The 9,132-nt window shown below is 46.0% G+C and overlaps 1 protein-coding gene across 5 annotated transcripts in view; it reads left to right on the top strand.

Annotated features, from left to right (window-relative positions):
* The first annotated feature begins 3,342 nt into the window (after window positions 1-3,342).
* Window positions 3,343-9,132, top strand: part of LOC121582859 (spermatid perinuclear RNA binding protein) — a 123,877-nt gene continuing 118,087 nt past the window's right edge. For 4 of the 5 annotated variants that reach the window (XM_041899004.2, XM_041899002.2, XM_041899006.1 and 1 more), the window contains exons 1-2: window positions 3,343-3,597; window positions 4,332-4,574. The gene's annotated coding sequence lies outside the window, so the exon portion shown is untranslated. The remainder of the gene's footprint in view (window positions 3,598-4,331; window positions 4,575-9,132) is intronic. The other variant, XM_041899003.2, reaches the window with a different exon arrangement.

Genomic DNA, 9,132 nt, shown 5'->3' with positions numbered 1-9,132 from the left:
CTCGGACACGTCACCCAAGCTCCGCCCCTGTGCCTTCTTCTCTAAGAAGCTCAGCCCGGCGGAGCAGAACTATGACGTTGGTGACCGGGAGCTGTTGGCTGTTGTCAGAGCCCTGACTGCATGGAGGCAATGGCTAGAGGGGGTGAAACACCCTTTCCTTGTCTGGACTGACCACCGTAACCTGGAGTATATCCGGGCAGCGCGGAGGCTGAACCCTCACCAGGCCAGGTGGGCCTTGTTCTTCACGCAGTTTGATTTCACACTGTCCTACATACCAGGCACAAAGAACGTGAAGGCAGACACCCCCATACTCCAGGCCTCCTGCATTGTGGCGCAGGTAGTGTGGGTGGTGGACGCGGACATAGCGCGGGCGTTATGCACAGAGCCATCTCCACCTCAGTGCCCAGCTGGGCTGTGTTACGTGCCATCTCTTGTCCGTGATTGTCTTACCTATTGGGCACACACGTCCCCCTCCTCTGTCACCCAGGTATCGGCCGTACAGTGCGGGACCTGACCGGGAAGTACTGGTGGCTACCTTGGCTAAGGACGTGAGGGTGTATGTCTCCTCCTGCTCGGCAGAGTAAGGCACCTAGGCACCTTCCAGCGGGTAAGTTACATCCCTTACCAGTTCCACAACGGCCATGGTCCCACTTATCAATTGACTTCCTAACTGATCTTCCGGCACTACGGGGTGCCTGAGGACATAGTGTCTGACCGGGGTCCCCAATTTACTTCCAGGGTTTGGAAGGCGTTCATGGAACGTCTGAGGGTTTCGGTCAGCCAGACCTCTGGGTTTCACCCCGAATCTAATGGGCAGGTGGAACGGGTGAATCAGGATATGGGTAGGTTCCTGCGGTCCAACTGCCAGGACCAGCCGGGGGAGTGGTCGGTGTTCTTGCCATGGGCCGAATATGCCCAGAACTCTCTCTGCCACTCATTCACCAACCTATCTCCATTTCAATGTGTTTTAGGGTATCAGACGGTCCTGGAACCGTGGCATCAGAGCCAGACCAAAGCTCCTGCAGTGGACGACTGGTTTTGGCGTGCGGTGGAGATGTGGAACGCTGCCCATGTCCACCTCCAGCGCGCATTGCGTAGCCAGAAGGCCAACGCTGACCGCCACCGCAGTGAGGCCCCGGTCTTTGTACCGGGTGATTGGATCTGGCTCTCGACCCTCCACCTACCCCTCCACCTGCCCTGCCGGAAGCTAAGCCCGCGGTTTGTGGGGCCATTCAAAGTCTTGAGGAGAGTAAACGAGGTTACGTATAGGTTACTACTCCCTCCTGATTACCATAGTAACTCCTCGTTTCACATGTTTCTCCTCAGGCCGGTGGTGGCTGATCCGCTCCAGGAGTCTGAGGTGCGGGAGGTCCCTCCGCCCCCTCTGGACATCGAGGGGGCCACGGCGTACTCCGTCCGTTCCATCCTGGATTCGAGGCGTCGGGTGGGGGCCCTTCAGTACCTCGTGGAGTGGGAGGATTACGGTCCGGAGGAGCGGTGCTGGGTCCCGGTGAGGGATGTCCTCGATCCCTCTCTGTTGCGGGATTTCCACCGTCGCCATCTGGCTCGCCCCGCTCCGCGTCCTTCTGGCCACCCCCGATGCCGGTGTCGGGGGGGGGGGAGTTACTGTCAAGACTTCCTCCGACGCTGCCTCCTCTCCTTGTTCGGGCAGGCTTCGGCGTTCGTCGTCACCGGCCTTCTAGCCACTGCCACTCCTCATCTCATCCTTCCATTTGTTTTGTCTTGTTTTTACACACACCTGGTTCATATCCCCTCATCAGTACCTGTATAAGTATTCCCTCTGCCCCCCATGTCTTTGTGTGTGATTGTTTATTGTGGAGGTGACAATAGCTCGGTGGAGCTTTATATATTTGGATCGCCGGGATATTCACCCGTGTGCTATGTTTTTCTCCAGTGTGCCATTATACCGCACTGTATTATTTTACACATTGCTGCGTACTGCTGTATGTGCCGAATAAACAATTTATTCAGTGATTTACACTCCTGCGCCTGACGCCTGACGTCCAAATCACCCGCTACAGATCGTTTATAACTGCCAATCCCTCCTCAATTTGCTTCTCATTCTGACCAAATTTGAGGAGGAAAAGGGGCTGTTGCTGACAAAATCTCTACAGCTCTATGGTTGGGAAGCATATACTGTACCTTAAACAACATAGAAAATTAAATAGATCTACAGTAGTGAATAGACAGTGACAGCAGTATTCTTCACTGAGACCTGTATGGTTGTCATTCCGGCCAAATTTGAGGAGGAAAAGGGGCTGTTGCTGCAAAAAACTATGGCTCTATGACTGGGACGCATATAGTCCTAATGCCTGGCTTAAACAACATAGAAAATGAAATGGATTTACAGTAATGAATAGAAACAGTGACACCCTTATTCTTCAGTGAGACCTGGTTTTCTGAGAGCAGCATTTGCAGCCCACATGCAATCTAAAATTATACCTTCAGCAGCCGACAGTACAGCAGCCGTTGACTGTAGCTCTGCTGTGGCCTCTATGGCACTCTATTCCCTAGTGCACTACTCAGTTTTGACCAGAGGCCTATGGGCCCTTGTCAAAAATAGTGCACTACATAGGGAATAGGGTGCCATTTGGGGCGCGCTCAGCCTATGTGACTATGAGGTGGGTAGAGGAGCAGCAGATAGGTGAGGAGGGTTACTGTCGGCTATAGAACCACAGGTAATGCAGCTTGCAAAAGAAAAGGTAACAAATGACCTGTTGTAGGCTATTTACTGTAGGTCTATGTGAAGTATGTTTTGTAAACGAGAAAGGAATAAGGATACAGTGTGTGCTGTGTCTGTGTGTTTGTGTGCATATCTTAGGTATGCTGTTCCACAGAAGGGGCCTGACCAGAGCAGTGTGCTGTGCTGTGCTGTGCTGTGCTGCATGCCTGAAGTCACACCCAGCTGTGAAATGGTTCCTAGAACAGCTTTTATATACACTCCAACATTTCGCTCAGACACCCATTCAAAGAGACTTTCTGTTTTTGTCCTCTCTACTCAGTTAAACTTTCAGAGCAAGGCATAGGCTAACTTTGGTGTGTGTGTGTGTGTGTGTGTGAGTGTGTTTGTGTGTGCATGCCAGCTTGTGTTTATTTGTGTGTGTGTGTTTAAGTGTGGGGGAGCAATTGTTGGTTGTTTATTTCATTGTATAGGCTAACAGTTTAGATATAATATTCCATTGATTAATAACATGTAATAACAACCTCTCAAAAGGTGGTGCTGCTGTGGGAGCATAGTACGTTTCCTTATAAAGAAAAAGCTTAGCCTACTATTGCATCCCTTTTGTCCTGGCCTCATTGCAGGCTTCTCTGTCATAGCGTAGCAGTGATATACTAGTCAGGTTGCCTTCTCATGATTTGCACTGTATAGCAGTTCGGCTCCTACAGTATAGGCTGAGCTGGTAATCGATGGAGGCAATGCAGTTTCACCAGTCCTCCAATTAAGAAAAGCGCACATTACCACGTCAACAAAGCCGTTTTCTAAATTTCCATAGGGGAGCACGACGCTCGAGAACCAGGGAAACGCACATTTGACTGGAAGTAACGGTACCGGGGACATTTAAGCAAGCAATTACGGTAATTGATTTATAATAACACTTTTATGCTGCCTTTGTGTGGATCATGCGGTCGGAATGGTGCTGTCAGTTTGTTGTTGTCGCTGTGATTTTTGTTAGGCTACTAGCGAGCATAGTGAATTCTCATCCAAAGACAGGACATCTCTAGTAGCGCAGGCAGCATAGGCTATTAGGTTAGGTAACCGTACAGTGGGACTTGCTGTGTTCCTCAGTCAAGCATCAAAAGCTATTGATAGTTTACACATCCTCAAAATCCCATCTCTGAGCCCTCTCCGAGCCATTTTAATTCAAATATGCTGATTGAACTTTGCTGTTATTTATTATCCTATCATTTGACTCCCCCTGCTATTGTGAGAATAGCCTATTTATTGGTGCAGCTAGGCAGGCAGCTATACTTGAATTATTTATTAGACTGTTGGCTGAAAGAAAGGAATGCTCCATTTGGATGGAGAGAAAGACACAAATAGCCTGGAAAGAAGAGGATACATTTCTTGCAGAAAATACATTTCCATAAAAATTCCACAGGGCAGTATATGAAGTCCCTGTAATAAGTTTGTGTTTTAATCAATAGCCTATAGGCTAATGTGATTAGTGCAGCTCTTACCATAAAGTAAACAAGTAAATGCATAGGCTATATAGCTAGATGGTATTTGTAGTGGTTTATATGGCTGTTATATATTTCATATTGATTTTTTGATTTCCGTGTATGCCATTGTCTAACCATCCTCTTGACAGTAAAACCCAACGCTGGCGCTTGTTCAGCGCTCATAATGAATGTATCCCGTCCACGCCTGCGCAGTCACCATTCATTGCAAAGGAGAAACCAGCAGGCGGCTCGCGCTGGTGTCTAGCGTGGGAGCGCTTTGACTGAACGTCGGTACTTGGATTTGGTCCTGTCAGCGAGAGTCAGAACTGTAAACTGTGCCTGGTATCAACGTATGTTTGGATATCTTTTCCCACTACAGTAACACTTCAACCGTAAGTAGTCAGTATATATTGTATATCGAACGCTTTTTTGATATTGTGGCGTGCTGCCACGGACTACACACACAGTTCGGGGACAAAAAACAAATGCTGCCTGCATGCAACGAGCTGGAATTCTCCGCGGATGTATGGTCAGGGACCAGTGCCGGTGTATCTGTTGTAGCTAACATTGTAACAACGGTGTAACTAATTGTACCATCCAACTAAGGAGATTATACTGTTTTTATAGATTGTTACATTGTTGCCAATTTGATTGACTCTACTAGTAAGCGTAAATAACAAATAACTTTATGGCTAGCGAGTGACGCTAGCCAAATGTTTTCACCACCACCTGCTGTTTAGTTTATTAGGATCCCCATTAGCTACTGCACATGCAGCAACTACTCTTCCTGGGGTCGACATAAAACAACATAAGATATTACATTAAATACAAAAAAATAAAAATAAATAAGAGTTATATATTGGAAAGACAAGAGACAGCAAAAATACTATTTACACATTATTTATATATACATATTCATATTCTTAAATACAGTAGCCTACAGTTAAAGTAGATCTTTAGAAAGAGGCGCTGTGATACAATATGTTTTTTAAAGCTAAACTTGCTTTATGTCTGAGTAACCTCTGGTGGCAGAGCATTCCATGATGACATGGCTCTATACATAAATGAGCGACGCATTAAATCTGTTGGTTTGGGTACAGTGAAGAAACCCATAGTGGCGTGTGTGGTGGGGAATGTACGTCTGTTTTTAAGTGTATACAAATAGATTATACAAGTGGTTAGGCATTTTCAACACACAAATGTTTCTTTGCTGTGATGGAGATTTACATAGGACTGACTAATCGATTTGTCACTTTTTGACACTAGTGACTATTTATAGGCTATATATGTTTGTGTAATTGTTACAGCAATAGACGGTGTCGGATGTGTTGTTCATCGCCTACTAGAGCAGGTGTCTTTAGCTACATCCGCAGTGAATATTGCGAGGCGCGTTTACTGAATCGTTACAACAATTCAGCATTTTGCTTCCCACTAGCAGTTGACAATCCTCTGCGCTCTTTCTAAAGTGTCTGCAAACAATACTCAAGTGAAGTAAACAAATCGAGGTGTAAAGTAAACAAACCTATAGACTATGTTGCTTTATTTTTATGATTTTACAGTTCCATTGCATTTTGTCATTGCATTTTCTCTGTGTGAAACTCTCCGACATGAGTGTCTGGGAACAAAGCACAAAAACATGCAGACTTATTTCCTCATTTAGGTTTTTGTCCTCTCATCTCTTCCTCATATCTGTGTGTGTGTGTTTGTGTTTGTGTGTGTCTGTGTGTGTTTAGCATAATGCTCAGCATCTTGCTTGGAAATTGATCTCTGCACACTGGCAGAAATAGCAAACAGCTTGTATGAGAAATGTAAATGTTGGGCAATATGTTTACATAGGCTTATGTCTTCTCCCAACCTACCTGCTTTTCTAGTGTTACAAATGAGCAGGTTTGGTGCTGGTGCTGGAGTCCATTGTATCTGTCAAAATACAGCGAGAGAGGGTGAGAGGGTCAAGGGTGAGAGTGCAGAGCTTTGTCGCTTTTGAAGGACCCTCTGTCACCTTTACGTCCACTAAAGATGGTATTTTGCTTTGTACTATTGAGTGCCCAGTGGGAGATGTGTATGCTGCTTAGTTCATATATTGACTAGAGATTATGTCTGGTCTGGTGGTTGTCATTTGGTGAATGTTATGTTTAGGAAGGGAAAAATACAATAACTAGACACACAAATAAACTAGTTTTATTAGCACTCACTAACTGTAAGTCGCTCTGGATAAGAGCGTCTGCAAAAATGACTAAAATGTTTAAAAAACATGTATCTTGAATGCAATCAAGTTTGTGTGTTCTTTCTATTTGTAAAGAAGAGGAAGCTGTGGTCAGAGAAATGTGTGCTTTCACTGAACAGTTAGAATTGAGAACTTCCTGTGTGTAACTGTTTACTGTTAACCACATACTGTAACTGTACTCCTCGATAAACGGCCAGCAGTTGTATTATTAAAAAAGAAAAAGGCCTGAAGGACTTATGTCCTATACAGCACCATGAGCTTACAGTTTCGCTTTTCAAGCAGGTGATTGGATGACTCTTGGTATTGGCTTAGCTCTTGGTATTGCCATAATGGATTTTACCTTGACCCTGAAATAGATGTTGGGATTAAGGTGATTTATGGGGCACACACACACGCTCTAGCTCACTGACCCACGCAGACATATACACACATACATACATACATGCACACACATACATACAGGCACACACGAACACACATACACACACCCATGCACACAAGCACATACAGTCAAAACAATATTCAAAACATTTAGCCCTGTTAACTTCTTGTATTTTACAATTTATTTAATGTAGAAATGTGCCTTGTTTTTGTACAGCCTAGGCCTAGGCGATGTATGTTTTCTGTATGTTGGTGTGTGTGAAGGGGGTTAGCTTAATGGATAGTATAATTTTCCTCTCAATGTGACTGAGGCATATGTGGGCCTCTCTCTCGCTCCATTCTCTCTTCTCTTTCTCTCCCTTTCTTCCTCTCCTTCCTGCTGTTCCTGGATTCCATGCGGAGGTGATAGGAAATGCGTGAGTGAATTAGCTTTTTTCTCTGTCAGTTGCCAGGCCAAGGCAGCTTGGGTTTCCTCTTTCCCTCCCGAGGTTGGGCAGCAGAAACTGACTGAAACTGAAAACCATCGGCGCCTTTGTTCTCTGGCCAGTCAGGAAGATCAGACATTGTTTTGTTGTATTTATTTTTTGCGTGACAATTTTTCCCCCTTCTGTTGCGGATGGATGCAGTCAGACGGAGAAGAGTGAAAGCCGTAGAATAGGTGTGTGTGTGAGGTCAAGAGACTCAGCAGGCTGGCCCGTTTTATTGCTAAGAGGAGGAATATTCTAAAGAGCTCTTTTTAGAGCCGAGGGTCAGGGCCAGTATCCTCCCTGAGGTAGTGTGTGTGTGTATCCTCCCTGAGGTAGTGTGTGTGTGTATCCTCCCTGAGGTAGTGTGTGTGTGTATCCTCCCTGAGGTAGTGTGTGTGTATCCTCCCTGAGGTAGTGTGTGTGTGTATCCTCCCTGAGGTAGTGGGTGTGTGTGTATCCTCCCTGAGGTAGTGTGTGTGTGTATCCTCCCTGAGGTAGTGTGTGTGTATCCTCCCTGAGGTAGTGTGTGTGTGTATCCTCCCTGAGGTAATGTGTGTGTGTGTATCCTCCCTGCTGGCCACTGAAAAATCTCCCTCACAGCACCGGAGGGAACTCTGCTTCCTGCACATTTCACATTTATTTTTTATTGGATGGTTGGCGGTTGCAAAGTCCGGGCCAATTACAGGGTATTTTACTAAACCTCCAGTGGTCCAGCCAACTGGATTTAGAGCAAGATTAGATTCAAATGTGCTGTTCAGTGCTAGAATCTGCCCGTGGCTTGCATAAATAGCCAAAATATTTTTAAGTCACACTTTACATTGAGCAGTAGGTAGGGACGTGGAGCAGACAACAGCTGGATAGCCTTCACCTGTCACGGCAGCACTAACACACGTTTGCATACAGAGTGCGTATGTATGTGTGTGTGTGCACGCGTCTCTGTGTGTGTGTGTGTGTGTGTGTTTGTGTGAGGCCAGTGGAAACAAGGCTTCTGTTCTGTGCCGCCGTATAAACAGAGTGTGAGCAGCTAGCGGAGTGCTGAGCAGAGGGAGTGACGCAAGCAGGCAGTGGAAACAGATAGGCCCTGGTCAAAAGTAGTGCACTTAATAGGGGATAGGGTGCCATTTGGGACACAGATACAGAGATATGCTACAGCAATCAGAAATCAGATCTTAACCAGGCAGAGTCAGGCCTGGATAGGAATGGCCATTTAAGGCATCCTGCACCAGGGAAAGGGGAGAAGGACCATGGAAGGTCACCGCACGCACACGCACACACACACACACACACACACACACACACACACACACACACACACACACGCACGCACACGCACACGCACACACACACACAGGAGGTGAGGAAAAAAAGCTAACACTTTGCTATATGTCTTTGCTTAACATGAGCAATTAAATTCCTTGATCCTTGAATGAAAGAATGCCATGTTTGAGCAAAGTCACTGAGTGGCAATATTTGTAGGCCTGTGCCTATCTAAAAAACAATCTAATCCTCTTGTACAGTAGTCCAATCTGGGAGTTAGCCTAAGTAGTTGCTTTTTAAGGGGGTCTGAATATTAAGTTTAATGTGCAATCATAATGGATTTGCAAGTGTTGGGCCTACTTGCGTCTCGTTGCAGCTGTCAGTGGGTGCATTTTAAAACTTTGGAGCCTGAGCCTGCGTCGCAAATGGCACCTTTTAAATGGCACCCTTTTCCTTACAGTGCACTACTTTTGACCAGAGCACTATGGGCCTTAGTCATAAGTAGTGCACTATGTAGGTAATAGGGTGCCATTTGGGACACAGCCTGAGCCTGAGCCTCGGCTTCCATCATTGAAATAGTGTGACAATTACATGAGAAACCCATCTGGTCCTCCATGGATC

The sequence above is a fragment of the Coregonus clupeaformis genome, chromosome 15 (genome assembly GCF_020615455.1).
Source record: "Coregonus clupeaformis isolate EN_2021a chromosome 15, ASM2061545v1, whole genome shotgun sequence".
Taxonomy (NCBI): Eukaryota; Metazoa; Chordata; class Actinopteri; order Salmoniformes; family Salmonidae; genus Coregonus; species Coregonus clupeaformis.
Note: the sequence above shows the minus strand (reverse complement) of the source record. Positions and strands in the feature narration are given on the sequence as shown.